Below are 24,059 nucleotides of genomic sequence, written 5' to 3'. Positions count from 1 at the left end.
TCACCAGGGGTATATTACTAACTGAGGACTAGTTCACCAGGGGTATATTACTAACTGAGGACTAGTTCACCAGGGGTATATTACTAACTGAGGACTAGTTCACCAGGGGTATATTACTAACTGAGGACTAGTTCATGACTTATGGACTAGTTCACCAGGGGTATATTACTAACTGAGGACTAGTTCATGACTTATGGACTAGTTCACCAGGGGTATATTACTAAGGACTAGTTCACCAGGGGTATATTACTGAGGACTAGTTCATGACTTATGGACTAGTTCACCAGGGGTATATTACTGAGGACTAGTTCACCAGGGGTATATTACTATGGACTAGTTCACCAGGGTATATTACTGAGGACTAGTTCACCAGGGGTATATTACTAACTGAGGACTAGTTCACCAGGGGTATATTACTAACTGAGGACTAGTTCACCAGGGGTATATTACTAAGGACTAGTTCACCAGGGTATATTACTAACTGAGGACTAGTTCACCAGGGGTATATTACTATGGACTAGTTCACCAGGGGTATATTACTAAGGACTAGTTCACCAGGGGTATATTACTATGGACTAGTTCACCAGGGGTATATTACTAACTATGGACTAGTTCACCAGGGGTATGTTACTAACTAAGGACTAGTTCACCAGGGGTATATTACTAAGGACTAGTTCACCAGGGGTATATTACTAACTGAGGACTAGTTCACCAGGGTATATTACTAACTAAGGACTAGTTCACCAGGGGTATATTACTATGGACTAGTTCACCAGGGGTATATTACTAACTGAGGACTAGTTCATGACTAACTATGGACTAGTTCACCAGGGGTATATTACTAAGGACTAGTTCACCAGGGGTATATTACTGAGGAGTAGTTCATGACTTATGGACTAGTTCACCAGGGGTATATTACTGAGGACTAGTTCATGACTTATGGACTAGTTCACCAGGGGTATATTACTAACTAAGGACTAGTTCACCAGGGGTATATTACTAACTAAGGACTAGTTCACCAGGGGTATATTACTAACTGAGGACTAGTTCACCAGGGGTATATTACTAACTGAGGACTAGTTCACCAGGGGTATATTACTAACTGAGGACTAGTTCACCAGGGTATATTACTATGGACTAGTTCACCAGGGGTATATTACTAAGGACTAGTTCACCAGGGGTATATTACTAACTGAGGACTAGTTCACCAGGGGTATGTTACTAACTAAGGACTAGTTCTCCAGGGGTATATTACTAGGGACTAGTTCATATATTACTAACTATGGACTAGTTCACCAGGGGTATATTACTAACTATGGACTAGTTCACCAGGGTATATTACTAAGGGCTAGTTCACCAGGGGTATATTACTAAGGACTAGTTCACCAGGGGTATATTACTATGGACTAGTTCACCAGAGGTATATTACTATGGACTAGTTCACCAGGGGTATATTACTAAGGACTAGTTCACCAGGGGTATATTACTAAGGACTAGTTCACCAGGGGTATATTACTAAGGACTAGTTCACCAGGGGTATATTACTAAGGACTAGTTCACCAGGGGTATATTACTAACTAAGGACTAGTTCACCAGGGGTATATTACTAAGGACTAGTTCACCAGGGTATATTACTAAGGACTAGTTCACCAGGGGTATATTACTAACTATGGACTAGTTCACCAGGGGTATATTACTAACTATGGACTAGTTCACCAGGGGTATATTACTAACTATGGACTAGTTCACCAGGGGTATATTACTAAGGACTAGTTCACCAGGGGTATATTACTAAGGACTAGTTCACCAGGGGTATATTACTATGGACTAGTTCACCAGGGGTATATTACTATGGACTAGTTCACCAGGGGTATATTACTATGGACTAGTTCACCAGGGGTATATTACTAACTAAGGACTAGTTCACCAGGGGTATATTACTAAGGACTAGTTCACCAGGGGTATATTACTAAGGACTAGTTCACCAGGGGTATATTACTAAGGACTAGTTCACCAGGGGTATATTACTAAGGACTAGTTCACCAGGGGTATATTACTAAGGACTAGTTCACCAGGGTATATTACTAAGGACTAGTTCACCAGGGTATATTACTAACTAAGGACTAGTTCACCAGGGGTATATTACTAACTAAGGACTAGTTCACCAGGGGTATATTACTAACTAAGGACTAGTTCACCAGGGGTATATTACTAACCAAGGGCTAGTTCACCAGGGGTATATTACTATGGACTAGTTCACCAGGGGTATATTACTAAGGACTAGTTCACCAGGGGTATATTACTAACTAAGGACTAGTTCACCAGGGGTATATTACTAATGACTAGTTCACCAGGGGTATATTACTAAGGACTAGTTCACCAGGGGTATATTACTAAGGACTAGTTCACCAGGGGTATATTACTAACTAAGGACTAGTTCACCAGGGGTATGTTACTAAGGACTAGTTCACCAGGGTATATTACTAAGGACTAGTTCACCAGGGGTATATTACTAACTAAGGACTAGTTCACCAGGGTATGTTACTAAGGACTAGTTCACCAGGGGTATATTACTAATGACTAGTTCACCAGGGGTATATTACTAAGGACTAGTTCACCAGGGGTATATTACTAAGGACTAGTTCACCAGGGGTATATTACTATGGACTAGTTCACCAGGGGTATATTACTATGGACTAGTTCACCAGGGTATATTACTATGGACTAGTTCACCAGGGGTATATTACTAAGGACTAGTTCACCAGGGGTATATTACTAAGGACTAGTACACCAGGGGTATATTACTAAGGACTAGTTCACCAGGGGTATATTACTAAGGACTAGTTCACCAGGGGTATATTACTAACTGAGGACTAGTTCACCAGGGGTATATTACTAACTGAGGACTAGTTCACCAGGGGTATATTACTAAGGACTAGTTCACCAGGGGTATATTACTAACTGAGGACTAGTTCACCAGGGGTATATTACTAAGGACTAGTTCACCAGGGGTATATTACTATGGACTAGTTCACCAGGGGTATATTACTATGGACTAGTTCACCAGGGGTATATTACTAACTAAGGACTAGTTCACCAGGGGTATATTACTATGGACTAGTTCACCAGGGGTATATTACTATGGACTAGTTCACCAGGGGTATATTACTATGGACTAGTTCACCAGGGGTATATTACTATGGACTAGTTCACCAGGGGTATATTACTAAGGACTAGTTCACCAGGGGTATATTACTAACTAAGGACTAGTTCACCAGGGGTATATTACTAAGGACTAGTTCACCAGGGGTATATTACTAAGGACTAGTTCACCAGGGGTATATTACTAAGGACTAGTTCACCAGGGGTATATTACTAACTAAGGACTAGTTCACCAGGGGTATATTACTATGGACTAGTTCACCAGGGGTATATTACTAAGGACTAGTTCACCAGGGGTATATTACTATGGACTAGTTCACCAGGGGTATATTACTAAGGACTAGTTCACCAGGGGTATATTACTAACTAAGGACTAGTTCACCAGGGGTATATTACTAAGGACTAGTTCACCAGGGGTATATTACTAACTATGGACTAGTTCACCAGGGGTATATTACTAAGGACTAGTTCACCAGGGGTATATTACTATGGACTAGTTCACCAGGGGTATATTACTAACTAAGGACTAGTTCACCAGGGGTATATTACTAAGGACTAGTTCACCAGGGGTATATTACTAACTAAGGACTAGTTCACCAGGGGTATATTACTAACTAAGGACTAGTTCACCAGGGGTATATTACTAACTATGGACTAGTTCACCAGGGGTATATTACTAACTATGGACTAGTTCACCAGGGGTATATTACTAAGGACTAGTTCACCAGGGGTATATTACTAAGGACTAGTTCACCAGGGGTATATTACTATGGACTAGTTCACCAGGGGTATATTACTAAGGACTAGTTCACCAGGGGTATATTACTAAGGACTAGTTCACCAGGGGTATATTACTATGGACTAGTTCACCAGGGGTATATTACTATGGACTAGTTCACCAGGGGTATATTACTAAGGACTAGTTCACCAGGGGTATATTACTAAGGACTAGTTCACCAGGGGTATATTACTAAGGACTAGTTCACCAGGGGTATATTACTAAGGACTAGTTCACCAGGGGTATATTACTAAGGACTAGTTCACCAGGGGTATATTACATGACTTGTGGTAAAGAAATGAACATCACATTTTCTGGCAACAGCTTTGGTGGTCATGTTTGCAGTCAGCCAATTATACACTCCCTCAACTTGAGACCTCTGTGGCATTGAGTTGTGACAACTGCACACTTTAGAGTTGCCTTTTATTGTCCCCAGCACAAGGTAGGGTAGGGCCTGAATGTTGCAGGCCTGCGTAGGGTAGGGCCTGAATGTTGCAGGCCTGCGTAGGGTAGGGCCTGAATGTTGCAGGCCTGGGTAGGGTAGGGCCTGAATGTTGCAGGCCTGGGTAGGGCCTGAATGTTGCAGGCCTGGGTAAGGTAGGGCCTGAATGTTGCAGGCCTGCGTAGGGCCTGAATGTTGCAGGCCTGGGTAAGGTAGGGCCTGAATGTTGCAGGCCTGCGTATGGTAGGGCCTGAATGTTGCAGGTCCTTAATGTTGCAGGCCTCGGTAGGGTAGGGCCTGAATGTTGCAGGCCTGCGTAGGGTAGGGCCTGAATGTTGCAGGCCTGGGTAGGGTAGGGCCTGAATGTTGCAGGCCGGGGTAGGGTAGGGCCTGAATTTTGCAGGCCTGGGTAGGGTAGGGCCTGAATGTTGCAGGTCCTTAATGTTGCAGGCCTGGGTAGGGTAGGGCCTGAATGTTGCAGGCCTGCGTAGGGTAGGGCCTGAATGTTGCAGGCCTGAGTAGGAATACCCTTCGCAATATTGGTAAACCCAGGTCAATGTAAACCTGCCAACACCTGTCTCAAAATGTTAAATCAGAATGTGGACGAGATCAGGACAAAGGAGCAGGTATAACCGGGGATAAAGTGTCGGACGATCGTCAGGCAGTACTAAAACACACCAGAGTAGCAACTGTGGGAGTTTTTATTACACATAAATAAACTAAATGCAGATATAATTCACAGTGTCAGATGAATGAGAATCTGTCCTGTTCTTTGTGTGGTCAGTAGGCAGACGGTTCCATCAGAAACACTGGGACCGACAAACTGTAGGATGCTGTTCTGAGGTGGAACAACCAGAGAATCTAGAACGACACTGAGTGGACAAAACATTAAGAACACTATCCATGACAGACTGACCAGGTGATAGGATCCCTTATTATAATCCCCTTCAGAGTAGATGAAGGAGAGGAGACAGGTTAAATCCCCTTCAGAGTAGATGAAGGAGAGGAGACAGGTTAAATCCCCTTCAGAGTAGATGAAGGAGAGGAGACAGGTTAAATCCCCTTCAGAGTAGATGAAGGAGAGGAGACAGGTTAAATCCCCTTCAGAGTAGATGAAGGAGAGGAGACAGGTTAAATCCCCTTCAGAGTAGATGAAGGAGAGGAGACAGGTTAAATCCCCTTCAGAGTAAATGAAGGAGAGGAGACAGGTTAAATCCACTTCAGGGTAGATGAAGGAGAGGAGACAGGTTAAATCCACTTCAGAGTAGATGAAGGAGAGGAGACAGGTTAAATCCCCTTCAGAGTAAATGAAGGAGAGGAGACAGGTTAAATCCACTTCAGAGTAGATGAAGGAGAGGAGACAGGTTAAATCCACTTCAGAGTAAATGAAGGAGAGGAGACAGGTTAAATCCCCTTCAGAGTAGATGAAGAAGAGGAGACAGGTTAAATCCACTTCAGAGTAGATGAAGGAGAGGAGACAGGTTAAATCCCCTTCAGAGTAGATGAAGGAGAGGAGACAGGTTAAATCCCCTTCAGAGTAGATGAAGGAGAGGAGACAGGTTAAATCCACTTCAGGGTAGATGAAGAAGAGGAGACAGGTTAAATCCACTTCAGAGTAGATGAAGGAGAGGAGACAGGTTAAATCCACTTCAGAGTAAATGAAGGAGAGGAGACAGGTTAAATCCCCTTCAGAGTAGATGAAGGAGAGGAGACAGAGTTAAATCCCCTTCAGAGTAGATGAAGGAGAGGAGACAGGTTAAATCCCCTTCAGAGTAGATGAAGGAGAGGAGACAGGTTAAATCCCCTTCAGAGTAGATGAAGGAGAGGAGACAGGTTAAATCCACTTCAGGGTAGATGAAGGAGAGGAGACAGGTTAAATCCCCTTCAGAGTAGATGAAGGAGAGGAGACAGGTTAAATCCACTTCAGGGTAGATGAAGGAGAGGAGACAGGTTAAATCCCCTTCAGAGTAGATGAAGGAGAGGAGACAGGTTAAATCCACTTCAGGGTAGATGAAGGAGAGGAGACAGGTTAAATCCCCTTCAGAGTAGATGAAGGAGAGGAGACAGGTTAAATCCACTGAGGAGTAGATGAAGGAGAGGAGACAGGTTAAATCCACTTCAGAGTAGATGAAGGAGAGGAGACAGGTTAAATCCCCTTCAGGGTAGATGAAGGAGAGGAGACAGGTTAAATCCCCTTCAGGGTAGATGAAGGAGAGGAGACAGGTTAAATCCCCTTCAGGGTAGATGAAGGAGAGGAGACAGGTTAAATCCCCTTCAGGGTAGATGAAGGAGAGGAGACAGGTTAAATCCCCCTTCAGAGTAGATGAAGGAGAGGAGACAGGTTAAATCCCCTTCAGGGTAGATGAAGGAGAGGAGACAGGTTAAATCCCCTTCAGGGTAGATGAAGGAGAGGAGACAGGTTAAATCCCCTTCAGAGTAGATGAAGGAGAGGAGACAGGTTAAATCCCCTTCAGAGTAGATGAAGGAGAGGAGACAGGTTAAATCCCCTTCAGAGTAGATGAAGGAGAGGAGACAGGTTAAATCCCCTTCAGAGTAGATGAAGGAGAGGAGACAGGTTAAATCCCCTTCAGAGTAAATGAAGGAGAGGAGACAGGTTAAATCCCCTTCAGAGTAGATGAAGGAGAGGAGACAGGTTAAATCCCCTTCAGAGTAGATGAAGGAGAGGAGACAGGTTAAATCCCCTTCAGAGTAGATGAAGGAGAGGAGACAGGTTAAATCCCCTTCAGAGTAAATGAAGGAGAGGAGACAGGTTAAATCCCCTTCAGAGTAGATGAAGGAGAGGAGACAGGTTAAATCCACTTCAGAGTAGATGAAGGAGAGGAGACAGGTTAAATCCCCTTCAGAGTAAATGAAGGAGAGGAGACAGGTTAAATCCCCTTCAGAGTAGATGAAGGAGAGGAGACAGGTTAAATCCCCTTCAGAGTAAATGAAGGAGAGGAGACAGGTTAAATCCCCTTCAGAGTAGATGAAGGAGAGGAGACAGGTTAAATCCCCTTCAGAGTAGATGAAGGAGAGGAGACAGGTTAAATCCCCTTCAGAGTAGATGAAGGAGAGGAGACAGGTTAAATCCCCTTCAGGGTAGATGAAGGAGAGGAGACAGGTTAAATCCCCTTCAGAGTAGATGAAGGAGAGGAGACAGGTTAAATCCCCTTCAGAGTAAATGAAGGAGAGGAGACAGGTTAAATCCCCTTCAGAGTAAATGAAGGAGAGGAGACAGGTTAAATCCCCTTCAGAGTAGATGAAGGAGAGGAGACAGGTTAAATAAGGATTTTATAGCCTTCTGACATGGGGTTGCAACTCAATATTAGATAGTTCTTTGTCCACTCAGTGTATATCTGTGGCTCTGGCTGCAGTCTTTATAATGGACAGTTTGGAAAAGCCGTTCTGCAACACACTCACTCTCTCTCACACACACGGTCAGGCCGGCCCCCACAGGAGCCCACAATGACACCTCTGACCCAAGAGAACTTCTTCTTGGTTGGGGTTTGAAGGCGGTGTACATACCAGTATTACTGCCATACCCAATAAAACATTTAAAGGGGAGGGGCTTTAATGGCCAACTCAGCCAATCAGAAATAATGTCCAAAATGATGTCCACTCTGCTGTTTGAGGGGCTCCATCAGTGATGATGTCATCCAGCTCAGTCAGAGACATCCTGGTTCTCCAGGATCAGATCTGAAGAAGAGGAGGATGAGAGTGAGTGAGTGAGTGAGTGAGTGAGTGAGTGAGTGAGTGAGTGAGTGAGTGAGTGAGTGAGTGAGTGTACCTGTCAGTGTGCTGCTGACATTTGTAGGAGAAACGATAAGCACCGCCCCCTGAGCTATCCCAGAATCCACCGCCTGCTCCTGAGAGGGAGAGTCCAGGACCTTGGCAGTAAAGCTGTCTGTCATTGGCTCCAGAGTCTCGGTGGCGCCGCCTTGTGAGGAACCAATCAGGAAGTTCTGCTCTGGCTCCTCCCCCTGCATCTCCACAACCAGCTCTGATTGGCAAAGAGGCTCTGGAGAGCTGTGGTCAGAGGTGACCGTCTGAATGATGACGCTGTCATTGGAACAAAGACCCTCCGTCTGACAACAAAAAAACATGCTGCACTTAAAGTCAGATAATAATTAGTTTCTATGGGTGTGAACATTATTTTAACAATATTACTAAGGACTAGTTCACCAGGGGTATATTACTAAGGACTAGTTCACCAGGGGTATATTACTAACTAAGGATTAGTTCACCAGGGGTATATTACTAACTAAGGACTAGTTCACCAGGGATATGTTACTAACTAAGGACTAGTTCACCAGGGATATGTTACTAACTAAGGACTAGTTCACCAGGGATATGTTACTAACTAAGGACTAGTTCACCAGGGGTATATTACTAACTCAGGACTAGTTCACCAGGGGTATATTACTAACTAAGGACTAGTTCACCAGGGGTATATTACTAACTAAGGACTAGTTCACCAGGGGTATATTACTAACTAAGGACTAGTTCACCAGGGGTATATTACTAACTAAGGACTAGTTCACCAGGGGTATATTACTAACTAAGGACTAGTTCACCAGGGGTATATTACTAACTAAGGACTAGTTCACCAGGGGTATATTACTAACTAAGGACTAGTTCACCAGGGGTATATTATTAACTAAGGACTAGTTCACCAGGGGTATATTACTAACTAAGGACTAGTTCACCAGGGGTATATTACTAACTAAGGACTAGTTCACCAGGGGTATATTACTAAGGACTAGTCCACCAGGGATATATTACTAACGAAGGACTAGTTCACCAGGGGTATATTATTAACTAAGGACTAGTTCACCAGGGGTATATTACTAACTAAGGACTAGTTCACCAGGGGTATATTACTAATGACTAGTTCACCAGGGGTATATTACTAACTAAGGACTAGTTCACCAGGGGTATATTACTAAGGACTAGTTCACCAGGGGTATATTACTAACTAAGGACTAGTTCACCAGGGGTATATTACTAACTGACTAGTTCACCAGGGGTATATTACTAACTAAGGACTAGTTCACCAGGGGTATATTACTAACTGACTAGTTCACCAGGGGTATATTACTAACTAAGGACTAGTTCACCAGGGTATATTACTAACTAAGGACTAGTTCACCAGGGTATATTACTAATGACTAGTTCACCAGGGGTATATTACTAACTAAGGACTAGTTCACCAGGGGTATATTACTAACTAAGGACTAGTTCACCAGGGGTATATTATTAACTAAGGACTAGTTCACCAGGGGTATATTACTAACTAAGGACTAGTTCACCAGGGGTATATTAGTTCTAATGACTAGTTCACCAGGGATATATTACTAACTAAGGACTAGTTCACCAGGGTATATTACTAACTAAGGACTAGTTCACCAGGGGTATATTATTAACTAAGGACTAGTTCACCAGGGGTATATTACTAACTAAGGACTAGTTCACCAGGGGTATATTACTAATGACTAGTTCACCAGGGGTATATTACTAATGACTAGTTCACCAGGGGTATATTACTAACTAAGGACTAGTTCACCAGGGGTATATTACTAAGGACTAGTTCACCAGGGGTATATTACTAAGGACTAGTTCACCAGGGTATATTACTAAGGACTAGTTCACCAGGGGTATATTACTAACTAAGGACTAGTTTACCAGGGGTATATTACTAAGGACTAGTTCACCAGGGGTATATTACTAAGGACTAGTCCACCAGGGATATATTACTAACGAAGGACTAGTTCACCAGGGGTATATTACTAACTAAGGACTAGTTCACCAGGGGTATATTACTAAGGACTAGTTCACCAGGGGTATATTACTAACTAAGGACTAGTTCACCAGGGGTATATTACTAACTAAGGACTAGTTCACCAGGGGTATATTACTAATGACTAGTTCACCAGGGGTATATTACTAACTAAGGACTAGTTCACCAGGGGTATATTACTAAGGACTAGTCCACCAGGGATATATTACTAACGAAGGACTAGTTCACCAGGGGTATATTACTAACTAAGGACTAGTTCACCAGGGGTATATTATTAACTAAGGACTAGTTCACCAGGGGTATATTACTAACTAAGGACTAGTTCACCAGGGGTATATTACTAATGACTAGTTCACCAGGGGTATATTACTAACTAAGGACTAGTTCACCAGGGGTATATTACTAATGACTAGTTCACCAGGGGTATATTACTAACTAAGGACTAGTTCACCAGGGGTATATTACTAAGGACTAGTTCACCAGGGGTATATTACTAACTAAGGACTAGTTCACCAGGGGTATATTACTAATGACTAGTTCACCAGGGGTATATTACTAACTAAGGACTAGTTCACCAGGGGTATATTACTAAGGACTAGTTCACCAGGGGTATATTACTAAGGACTAGTTCACCAGGGGTATATTACTAACTAAGGACTAGTTCACCAGGGGTATATTACTAAGGACTAGTCCACCAGGGATATATTACTAACGAAGGACTAGTTCACCAGGGGTATATTACTAACTAAGGACTAGTTCACCAGGGGTATATTACTAAGGACTAGTTCACCAGGGGTATATTACTAACTAAGGACTAGTTCACCAGGGGTATATTACTAATGACTAGTTCACCAGGGGTATATTACTAACTAAGGACTAGTTCACCAGGGGTATATTACTAAGGACTAGTCCACCAGGGATATATTACTAACGAAGGACTAGTTCACCAGGGGTATATTACTAACTAAGGACTAGTTCACCAGGGGTATATTATTAACTAAGGACTAGTTCACCAGGGGTATATTACTAACTAAGGACTAGTTCACCAGGGGTATATATTACTAATGACTAGTTCACCAGGGGTATATTACTAACTAAGGACTAGTTCACCAGGGGTATATTACTAATGACTAGTTCACCAGGGGTATATTACTAACTAAGGACTAGTTCACCAGGGGTATATTACTAAGGACTAGTTCACCAGGGGTATATTACTAACTAAGGACTAGTTCACCAGGGGTATATTACTAATGACTAGTTCACCAGGGGTATATTACTAACTAAGGACTAGTTCACCAGGGGTATATTACTAATGACTAGTTCACCAGGGGTATATTACTAACTAAGGACTAGTTCACCAGGGGTATATTACTAAGGACTAGTTCACCAGGGGTATATTACTAAGGACTAGTTCACCAGGGGTATATTACTAACTAAGGACTAGTTCACCAGGGGTATATTACTAAGGACTAGTTCACCAGGGGTATATTACTAAGGACTAGTCCACCAGGGATATATTACTAACGAAGGACTAGTTCACCAGGGGTATATTACTAACCAAGGACTAGTTCACCAGGGGTATATTACTAAGGACTAGTTCACCAGGGGTATATTACTAACTAAGGACTAGTTCACCAGGGGTATATTACTAACTAAGGACTAGTTCACCAGGGGTATATTACTAACTAAGAACTAGTTCACCAGGGGTATATTACTAATGACTAGTTCACCAGGGGTATATTACTAACTAAGGACTAGTTCACCAGGGGTATATTACTAACTAAGGACTAGTTCACCAGGGGTATATTATTAACTAAGGACTAGTTCACCAGGGGTATATTACTAACTAAGGACTAGTTCACCAGGGGTATATTACTAATGACTAGTTCACCAGGGGTATATTACTAACTAAGGACTAGTTCACCAGGGGTATATTACTAACTAAGGACTAGTTCACCAGGGGTATATTATTAACTAAGGACTAGTTCACCAGGGTTATATTACTAACTAAGGACTAGTTCACCAGGGGTATATTACTAATGACTAGTTCAGGGGTATATTACAGGGGTATATTACTAACTAATGACTAGTTCACCAGGGGTATATTACTAACTAAGGACTAGTTCACCAGGGGTATATTACTAACTAAGGACTAGTTCACCAGGGGTATATTACTAAGGACTAGTTCACCAGGGGTATATTACTAACTAAGGACTAGTTCACCAGGGGTATATTACTAATGACTAGTTCACCAGGGGTATATTACTAACTAAGGACTAGTTCACCAGGGGTATATTACTAATGACTAGTTCACCAGGGGTATATTACTAATGACTAGTTCACCAGGGGTATATTACTAACTAAGGACTAGTTCACCAGGGGTATATTACTAAGGACTAGTTCACCAGGGGTATATTACTAAGGACTAGTTCACCAGGGGTATATTACTAACTAAGGACTAGTTCACCAGGGGTATATTACTAACTAAGGACTAGTTCACCAGGGGTATATTACTAAGGACTAGTTCACCAGGGGTATATTACTAAGGACTAGTCCACCAGGGATATATTACTAACGAAGGACTAGTTCACCAGGGGTATATTACTAACTAAGGACTAGTTCACCAGGGGTATATTACTAAGGACTAGTTCACCAGGGGTATATTACTAACTAAGGACTAGTTCACCAGGGGTATATTACTAACTAAGGACTAGTTCACCAGGGGTATATTACTAATGACTAGTTCACCAGGGGTATATTACTAACTAAGGACTAGTTCACCAGGGGTATATTACTAAGGACTAGTCCACCAGGGATATATTACTAACGAAGGACTAGTTCACCAGGGGTATATTACTAACTAAGGACTAGTTCACCAGGGGTATATTATTAACTAAGGACTAGTTCACCAGGGGTATATTACTAACTAAGGACTAGTTCACCAGGGGTATATTACTAATGACTAGTTCACCAGGGGTATATTACTAACTAAGGACTAGTTCACCAGGGGTATATTACTAATGACTAGTTCACCAGGGGTATATTACTAACTAAGGACTAGTTCACCAGGGGTATATTACTAACTAAGGACTAGTTCACCAGGGGTATATTACTAATGACTAGTTCACCAGGGGTATATTACTAACTAAGGACTAGTTCACCAGGGGTATATTACTAAGGACTAGTTCACCAGGGGTATATTACTAAGGACTAGTTCACCAGGGGTATATTACTAAGTTACTAACTAAGGACTATTATCATAATATAACTGAGAGACTGAATGTTATTTATTATAATATAACAGAGACTGAACGTTATTTATCATAATATAACTGAGAGACTGAACATTATTTATCATAACATAACTGAGACTAAACGTTATTTATCATAATATAACTGAGAGACTGAACGTTATTTATCATAATATAACTGAGAGACTGAACGTTATTTATCATAATATAACTGAGAGACTGAACGTTATTTATCATAATATAACTGAGAGACTAAACGTTATTTATCATAATATAACAGAGAGACTGAACGTTATTTATCATAATATAACTGAGAGACTAAACGTTATTTATCATAATATAACAGAGACTGAACGTTATTTATCATAATATAACAGAGAGACTGAACGTTATTTATCATAATATAACAGAGACTGGACGTTATTTATCATAATATAACAGAGAGACTAAACGTTATTTATCATAATATTACTGAGAGACTGAACCTTATTTATCATAATATTACTGAGACTAAATGTTATTTATCATAATATAACAGAGACTGAACGTTATTTATCATAATATAACAGAGAGACTGAATGTTATTTATCATAATATAACTGAGACTGAACATTATTTATCATAATATAACTAAGAGACTGAACGTTATTTATCATAATATAACTGAGAGACTGAACGTTATTTATCATAATATAACAGAGACTGAACGTTATTTATCATAATATAACAGAGACTGAACGTTATTTATCATAATATAACAGAGAGACTGAATGTTATTTATCATAATATAACTGAGAGACTGAACGTTATTTATCATAATATAACAGAGAGACTGAACGTTATTTATCATAATATAACAGAGACTGAACGTTATTTATCATAATATAACAGAGAGACTGAATGTTATTTATCATAATATAACTGAGAGACTGAACGTTATTTATCATAATATAACTGAGAGACTAAACGTTATTTATCATAATATAACTGAGAGACTGAACGTTATTTATCATAATATAACAGAGAGACTGAACGTTATTTATCATAATATAACTGAGAGACTAAACGTTATTTATCATAATATAACAGAGACTGAACGTTATTTATCATAATATAACTGAGAGACTAAACGTTATTTATCATAATATAACAGAGAGACTAAACGTTATTTATCATAATATAACTGAGAGACTGAACGTTATTTATCATAATATAACTGAGAGACTAAATGTTATTTATCATAATATAACAGAGACTGAACGTTATTTATCATAATATAACAGAGACTAAACGTTATTTATCATAATATAACAGAGACTGAACGTTATTTATCATAATATAACAGAGAGACTGAATGTTATTTATCATAATATAACAGAGACTGAACGTTATTTATCATAATATAACTGAGAGACTGAACGTTATTTATCATAATATAACTGAGAGACTAAACGTTATTTATCATAATATAACAGAGACTGAACGTTATTTATCATAATATAACAGAGAGACTGAATGTTATTTATCATAATATAACAGAGACTGAACGTTATTTATCATAATATAACTGAGAGACTGAACGTTATTTATCATAATAAAACTGAGAGACTAAACGTTATTTATCATAATATAACTGAGAGACTAAACGTTATTTATCATAATATAACTGAGAGACTAAACGTTATTTATCATAATATAACTGAGAGACTGAACGTTATTTATCATAATATAACTGAGAGACTAAACGTTATTTATCATAATATAACTGAGAGACTAAACGTTATTTATCATAATATAACTGAGAGACTAAACGTTATTTATCATAATATAACTGAGAGACTGAACGTTATTTATCATAATATAACAGAGACTGAACGTTATTTATCATAATATAACTGAGAGACTGAATGTTATTTATCATAATATAACTGAGAGACTAAACGTTATTTATCATAATATAACTGAGACTAAACGTTATTTATCATAATATAACTGAGAGACTAAACGTTATTTATCATAATATAACTGAGAGACTGAACGTTATTTATCATAATATTACTGAGACTAAATGTTATTTATCATAATATAACTGAGAGACTGAACGTTATTTATCATAATATAACTGAGACTAAACGTTATTTATCATAATATAACAGAGACTGAATGTTATTTATCATAATATAACAGACTGAACGTTATTTATCATAATATAACAGACTGAACGTTATTTATCATAATATAACTGAGACTGAACGTTATTTATCATAATATAACAGAGACTGAACGTTATTTATCATAATATAACTGAGACTGAACGTTATTTATCATAATATAACTGAGAGACTAAACGTTATTTATCATAATATTACTGAGAGACTGAACGTTATTTATCATAATATAACAGAGACTGAACGTTATTTATCATAATATAACAGAGACTGAACGTTATTTATCATAATATAACAGAGACTGAACGTTATTTATCATAATATAACTGAGAGACTAAACGTTATTTATCATAATATTACTGAGAGACTGAACGTTATTTATCATAATATAACAGAGACTGAACGGTATTTATCATAATATTACTGAGAGACTAAACGTTATTTATCATAATATTACTGAGAGACTGAACGTTATTTATCATAATATAACTGAGAGACTGAACGTTATTTATCATAATATAACTGAGAGACTAAACGTTATTTATCATAATATAACAGAGACTGAACGTTATTTATCATAATATAACTGAGACTGAACGTTATTTATCATAATATAACTGAGAGACTAAACGTTATTTATCATAATATTACTGAGAGACTGAACGTTATTTATCATAATATAACAGAGACTGAACGTTATTTATCATAATATAACAGAGACTGAACGTTATTTATCATAATATAACAGAGACTGAACGTTATTTATCATAATATAACAGAGACTGAACGTTATTTATCATAATATTACTGAGACTGAACGTTATTTATCATAATATAACAGAGACTGAAAGTTATTTATCATAATATTACTGAGACTAAACGTTATTTATCATAATATAACTGAGAGACTAAACGTTATTTATCATAATATAACTGAGAGACTGAACGTTATTTATCATAATATTACTGAGACTAAATGTTATTTATCATAATATAACTGAGAGACTGAACGTTATTTATCATAATATAACTGAGAGACTGAACGTTATTTATCATAATATAACTGAGACTGAACGTTATTTATCATAATATAACTGAGACTGGACGTTATTTATCATAATATAACAGAGACTGAACGTTATTTATCATAATATAACAGAGACTGAACGTTATTTATCATAATATAACTGAGAGACTAAACGTTATTTATCATAATATAACAGAGACTGAACGTTATTTATCATAATATAACTGAGAGACTAAACGTTATTTATCATAATATAACAGAGACTAAACGTTATTTATCATAATATAACTGAGAGACTGAACATTATTTATCATAATATAACTGAGAGACTAAACGTTACTTATCATAATATAACAGAGAGACTGAACGTTATTTATCATAATATAACAGAGAGACTAAATGTTATTTATCATAATATTACTGAGAGACTGAACGTTATTTATCATAATATAACAGAAACTAAACGTTATTTATCATAATATAACAGAGACTGAATGTTATTTATCATAATATTACTGAGAGACTAAATGTTATTTATAATAATATTACTGAGACTAAATGTTATTTATCATAATATAACAGAGACTAAATGTTATTTATCATAATATAACAGAGACTGAACGTTATTTATCATAATATAACAGAGACTGAATGTTATTTATCATAATATAACAGAGACTGAACGTTATTTATCATAATATAACAGAGACTGAATGTTATTTATCATAATATAACAGAGACTGAACGTTATTTATCATAATATAACAGAGAGACTAAACGTTATTTATCATAATATAACAGAGACTGAACGTTATTTATCATAATATAACAGAGAGACTAAACGTTATTTATAATAATCGGTCTCAAGTGTTTCTCTAAAAGCTGTCTGGGTTTAAATATCTTCTATTGTACAGGAAGCTGATTAGATTATTATTATTACATTACTTCCTGTTACGTTCCCCAGCAAGAAAAACAAAAATTGTCGCTCAAACAGGGGAATTAACTAAATGTCACTACTGACAACCAAAACCTAACCGGTGGGGTTTTAGGAGGGGTTCTGAAAGACACTCACAGAAATGTCTACTGAATGTTGACCCATTCTGTAAACGTGGCTCCATCCCTAACACTCACCGAGAGGCTGTGTAGGATGATGTGTTCTGGGGACGAGGGGGAGGAGCTCGCCGTCAGTGTGACGGTGGGATTGCTGGAAAGGCTGAGCGGCAGGCTCTGATTGGCTGCTGTCTGAAGGAAGTATGTCCCTGGAGTCCCTGTAGGGTGCAGGTGGAAAGACTACACACACACACAGTGATTGTTGTGATAGTGAGATTAAAAGAGGATTACATCAACATTGTGTCTACATCTAAAAGGTAATATTATGGTCTAATCCAACTCACAGGTAGGATCTGTAAGGTCTGCAGAGCAGCAGTGTTGAGGGTGATGGTCTCTGTGTCACTGGCACCAGCACTGTCTGAAGCTGATAGAGACACCAGTCAGTACACACACACCCACACACCCACACACACACACACACCAGCACTGTCTGAGGCTGATAGAGACACCAGTCAGTACACACACACCCACACACCCACACAGCACTGTCTGAGGCTGATAGAGACACCAGTCAGTACACACACACCCACACACCCACTCACACACACACACACACACACACACACCAGCACTGTCTGAGGCTGATAGAGACACCAGTCAGTACACACACACACACACCCACTCACACACACACACACAGCACTGTCTGAGGCTGATAGAGACACCAGTCAGTACTCACACACCCACACACCCACACACACACACACACACACACAGCACTGTCTGAGGCTGATAGAGACACCAGTCAGTACACACACACACACCCACACACCCACTCACACACACACACACCAGCACTGTCTGAGGCTGATAGAGACACCAGTCAGTACACACACACACACACACACACACACACACACACACACACACACACACACACACACACACACACACACACACCAGCACTGTCTGAGGCTGATAGAGACACCAGTCAGTACACACCCACCCACACACACACACCAGCACTGTCTGAGGCTGATAGAGACACCAGTCAGTCACACACACACACACACACACACCAGCACTGTCTGAGGCTGATAGAGACACCAGTCAGTACACACACACACACACACACACACACACACACACACACACACTGTCTGAGGCTGACAGAGACACCAGTCACACACACACACACCACACACACACAGCACTGTCTGAGGCTGATAGAGACACCAGTCAGTACACACACACCCACACACACACACCAGCACTGTCTGACTGATAGAGACACCAGTCAGTACACACACCCACACACCAGCACTGTCTGAGGCTGATAGAGACACCAGTCAGTACACACACCCACACACACACACACACACACACACTCACTCACACCCACTCACACACACACCAGCACTGTCTGAGGCTGATAGACACACCAGTCACTACACACCCTTACTTCCCCTCCCTTGTACTGACCCAGGTGTGTGATCTGCAGGGGGATCTGCAGTGCTGTGACGGGCCGGGAGGGGGAGCTACAGCACTCCTCCAATCGCGTGACTCGGATCTGCAGGGAAGGGCTACCTGGCCCAGTGCCCGCCCCTAACGGCACCTGAGTCTCCATCAACTCCTGAAGACCCTTCAGTAACACTACACACAAACACACAGTATTATCTGCAGTAGTAACACTATCACTAGTTTGTTAACATGTATGATTTAAACATGTTGCTGATACTGGATATGAGAGGTCAGGGGTCAGAGGTGAGGAGAGGTAAGGGTCAGAGATGAGGTGAGGAGAGGTTAAGGGTCAGAGAACAGGATGGAGAAGTTCAGAGGACAGGAGTGAGAGGTAGGGGTCAGGGGTTAGATGGTGAGGGGTCAGGGGTCAGGAGAGGTAAGGGTCAGAGGTGAGGAGAGGTAAGCGTCAGGGGTTAGAGGTGAGGAGAGGTAAGCGTCAGGGGTGAGGAGAGGTAAGGGTCAGAGGTGAGGAGAGGTAAGGGGGGTTAGAGGTGAGGAGAGGTGCGTCAGGGGTGAGAGATAAGGGTCAGAGGTGAGGAAAGGTAAGGGTCAGGTCAGAGGTGAGAAGTGATGAGGTAAGGGTCAGAGGTGAGGCCCAGGGGTGTTACCGTGGAAGGGCAGTTCCTTGTGATTGGCTACTTGTCTCTTGATGCTCCACCACTTAGATCTGAGCCACTGAGGAGAGCGAACACTGCTCCTCCCACTTTAACTCATTCTCATCATCCACATCCAACTCCACTATCCTACACACACACACACACACACACACACACACACACACACACACACACACACACACACACACACACACACACACACACACACACACACACACACACACACACACACGGAGAGAGAGTAAGCCAGAAGAAGTCGACACCAGATAAAGGTACTTTCATCAATAAAGCTGGTTTGAATTCTGCTTTCTAATAAATGTAATTACCCACCCAGACCCCCACCACCCAGACCCCCACCACCCAGACCCCCACCACCCAGAACCCCACCACCTAGACCCCCACCACCCAGACCCCCACCACCCAGACCCCCACCACCCAGACCCCCACCACCCAGACCCCACCACCCAGACCCCCACCACCCAGACCCCACCACCAGACCCCACCACCCAGACCCCACCACCCAGACCCCCACCACCCAGACCCCCACCACCCAGACCCCCACCACCCAGACCCCCACCCCCCAAATACCAACCACCCAGATACCGAGACCCCCACCACCCAGACCACTCCCTACCTGTGTACTAAGCTGAGATCCTGGTCTTTGGTCCACTCCGTCCCTCCACTCTGTTTCCAGTTGAGGTAGTTGAGCCATTTAGAGCGACACTGTTTCTCCGACCGCGTTCCCACCAGATCAGCTACAGCCGCCCACGACACCCCGCCCGTCACCGCACGGCCCGGACACACACCCGCCAGGGCGTAGACACTGTCCGATAGACGCCTCTCCTCCTCCTCACTCCACTTCCCTACACACACACAGACAACTGTAAGTCCCGCTTCCTAAAGCATAAACCCTCCAGGATAAAGTGTCTGACCTGCTTCCTAAAGCATAAACCCTCCAGGAGAAAGTATCTGACCTGCTTCCTAAAGCATAAACCCTCCAGGATAAAGTATCTGACCTGCTTCCTAAAGCATAAACCCTCCAGGATAAAGTATCTGACCTGCTTCCTAAAGCATAAACCCTCCAGGATAAAGTGTCTGACCTGCTTCCTAAAGCATAAACCCTCCAGGATAAAGTATCTGACCTGCTTCCTAAAGCATAAACCCTCCAGGATAAAGTGTCTGACCTGCTTCCTAAAGCATAAACCCTCCAGGATAAAGTGTCTGACCTGCTTCCTAAAGCATAAACCCTCCAGGATAAAGTATCTGACCTGCTTCCTAAAGCATAAACCCTCCAGGAGAAAGTGTCTGACCTGCTTCCTAAAGCATAAACCCTCCAGGATAAAGTATCTGACCTGCTTCCTAAAGCATAAACCCTCCAGGAGAAAGTGTCTGACCTGCTTCCTAAAGCATAAACCCTCCAGGATAAAGTATCTGACCTGCTTCCTAAAGCATAAACCCTCCAGGATAAAGTGTCTGACCTGCTTCCTAAAGCATAAACCCTCCAGGATAAAGTATCTGACCTGCTTCCTAAAGCATAAACCCTCCAGGATAAAGTGTCTGACCTGCTTCCTAAAGCATAAACCCTCCAGGATAAAGTATCTGACCTGCTTCCTAAAGCATAAACCCTCCAGGATAAACTATCTGGCCTGCTTCCTAAAGCATAAACCCTCCAGTATCTGGCCTGCTTCCTAAAGCATAAACCCTCCAGGATAAAGTATCTGACCTGCTTCCTAAAGCATAAACCCTCCAGGATAAAGTGTCTGACCTGCTTCCTAAAGCATAAACCCTCCAGGATAAAGTGTCTGACCTGCTTCCTAAAGCATAAACCCTCCAGGATAAAGTGTCTGACCTGCTTCCTAAAGCATAAACCCTCCAGGATAAAGTATCTGACCTGCTTCCTAAAGCATAAACCCTCCAGGATAAAGTATCTGACCTGCTTCCTAAAGCATAAACCCTCCAGGATAAAGTGTCTGACCTGCTTCCTAAAGCATAAACCCTCCAGGATAAAGTATCTGACCTGCTTCCTAAAGCATAAACCCTCCAGGATAAAGTGTCTGACCTGCTTCCTAAAGCATAAACCCTCCAGGATAAAGTGTCTGACCTGCTTCCTAAAGCATAAACCCTCCAGGATAAAGTGTCTGACCTGCTTCCTAAAGCATAAACCCTCCAGGAGAAAGTATCTGACCAGCTTCCTAAAGCATAAACCCTCCAGGAGAAAGTATCTGACCTGCTTCCTAAAGCATAAACCCTCCAGGATAAAGTGTCTGACCTGCTTCCTAAAGCATAAACCCTCCAGGATAAAGTATCTGACCAGCTTCCTAAAGCATAAACCCTCCAGGACAAAGTGTCTGGCCTGCTTCCTAAAGCATAAACCCTCCAGGACAAAGTGTCTGACCAGCTTCCTAAAGCATAAACCCTCCAGGATAAAGTGTCTGACCTGCTTCCTAAAGCATAAACCCTCAGTATCTGGCCTGCTTCCTAAAGCATAAACCCTCCAGGATAAAGTGTCTGACCTGCTTCCTAAAGCATAAACCCTCCAGGATAAAGTGTCTGGCCTGCTTCCTAAAGCATAAACCCTCCAGGATAAAGTGTCTGACCTGCTTCCTAAAGCATAAACCCTCCAGGATAAAGTATCTGGCCTGCTTCCTAAAGCATAAACCCTCCAGGATAAAGTGTCTGACCTGCTTCCTAAAGCATAAACCCTCCAGGATAAAGTATCTGGCCTGTTCCTAAAGCATAAACCCTCCAGGAGAAAGTGTCTGGCCTGCTTCCTAAAGCATAAACCCTCCAGGAGAAAGTATCTGGCTTCCTAAAGCATAAACCCTGGTATCTGGCCTGCTTCCTAAAGCATAAACCCTCCAGGATAAAGTGTCTGACCTGCTTCCTAAAGCATAAACCCTCCAGGATAAAGTGTCTGACCTGCTTCCTAAAGCATAAACCCTCCAGGATAAAGTGTCTGACCTGAAAGCATAAACCCTCCAGGACAAAGTGTCTGACCTGTGTTGCAGGTGTCCTTCATTAGTCGGCAGCGGTCTTTAACAGACGGTGCGCTGCGGGAGGGCTCCTATGGTGGCCCAGTCATTACCATGCTTCTGTCTCAGCCTAAACACATCACATCCTCAGACTGCAGCACATACGGACTGGAGACACATTTAGAGGAGGAAGTGATGTCATACTCACTCTTTCAGCTTGTTGATCTCCTCAGGGGAGGGGTTTACAACAACAACAGCAACAACAACAACATCAGCTCACACAGGGGTTACCAAAACTCTGTGTGTCTGGGGGAGGGGGGGTATGATGGTGTGTGTGTGGAGGTGTGATGTGATGGTGTGTGTGGAGGGAGGGGTTGCTATGATGGTGTGTGTGTGGGAGGGGTGTGTGTGTGTGTGTGTGGGTGTGTGTGTGTGTGGTGTGTGGGGGAGGGGTTGCTATGATGTGTGTGTGTGTGTGGGGGGAGGGGTTGCTATGATGGTGTGTGTGTGTGTGTGTGTGGAGGGAGGGGTTGCTATGACGGTGTGTGTGGGGGAGGGGTTGCTATGACGGTGTGTGTGGGGGAGGGGTTGATATGATGGTGTGGGGGGAGGGGTTGCTATGATGGTGTGTGTGGGAGGGAGGGTTGCTATGACAGTGTGTGGGGGGGGGGTTAATATGATGGTGTGTGGGGGGAGGGGTTAATATGATGGTGTGTGTGGGGGAGGGGTTACTATGATGGTGTGTGGGGGGAGGGGTTGATATGATGGTGTGTGTGGGGGAGGGGTTGATATGATGGTGTGTGTGGGGGAGGGGTTACTATGATGGTGTGTGTGGGGGAGGGGTTACTATGATGGTGTGTGGGGGAGGGGTTGATATGATGGTGTGTGGGGGGGGGGTTAATATGATGGTGTGTGGGGGAGGGGTTACTATGATGGTGTGTGTGGGGGAGGGGTTACTATGATGGTGTGTGGGGGAGGGGTTGATATGATGGTGTGTGTGGGGGGAGGGGTTGATATGATGGTGTGTGTGGGGGGGGAAGGGGTTACTATGATGGTGTGTGTGGGGGGAGGGGTTACTATTATGGTGTGTGTGGGGAGGGGTTACTATGATGGTGTGTGGGGGGAGGGTTGATATGATGGTGTGTGTGGGGGAGGGGTTACTATGATGGTGTGTGTGGGGGAGGGGTTACTATGATGGTGTGTGTGGGGGGGAGGGTTGATATGATGGTGTGTGTGGGGAAGGGGTTACTATTATGGTGTGTGTGGGGGGGGGT

The 24,059-nt window shown here is 41.9% G+C and overlaps 2 long non-coding RNA genes and 1 pseudogene across 4 annotated transcripts; 1 reads left to right on the top strand and 2 right to left on the bottom strand.

Annotated features, from left to right (window-relative positions):
• Positions 1-5,439: 5,439 nt before the first annotated feature.
• LOC127924680 (uncharacterized) lies at positions 5,440-6,099 on the top strand. Of its 2 annotated transcripts, XR_008118564.1 has the most exons (4): positions 5,440-5,785; positions 5,825-5,941; positions 5,981-6,019; positions 6,059-6,083. It is a non-coding gene; the product is annotated as an uncharacterized LOC127924680 (long non-coding RNA). The 2 variants fall into 2 exon arrangements; XR_008118565.1 differs by lacking the exon at positions 5,981-6,019 and having other exon boundaries at positions 6,059-6,099.
• Positions 6,100-7,671: 1,572 nt separating this feature from the next.
• The window catches only part of LOC127924693 (cyclin-D-binding Myb-like transcription factor 1), a 19,940-nt pseudogene continuing 3,552 nt past the window's right edge, over positions 7,672-24,059 (bottom strand).
• Positions 20,723-22,241, bottom strand: LOC127924681 (uncharacterized). 2 transcript variants are annotated; one of them, XR_008118566.1, is made up of 5 exons: positions 22,209-22,241; positions 21,663-22,166; positions 21,376-21,417; positions 21,124-21,165; positions 20,723-20,745 (listed from the first exon to the last, which is right to left on the bottom strand). It is a non-coding gene; the product is annotated as an uncharacterized LOC127924681 (long non-coding RNA). The 2 variants fall into 2 exon arrangements; XR_008118567.1 differs by lacking the exons at positions 20,723-20,745; positions 21,124-21,165; positions 21,376-21,417 and adding an exon at positions 21,482-21,536.

The sequence above is a fragment of the Oncorhynchus keta genome, unplaced genomic scaffold (genome assembly GCF_023373465.1).
Source record: "Oncorhynchus keta strain PuntledgeMale-10-30-2019 unplaced genomic scaffold, Oket_V2 Un_contig_4463_pilon_pilon, whole genome shotgun sequence".
Taxonomy (NCBI): domain Eukaryota; kingdom Metazoa; phylum Chordata; class Actinopteri; order Salmoniformes; family Salmonidae; genus Oncorhynchus; species Oncorhynchus keta.
This window is presented reverse-complemented; position numbering and strand designations above follow the sequence as displayed.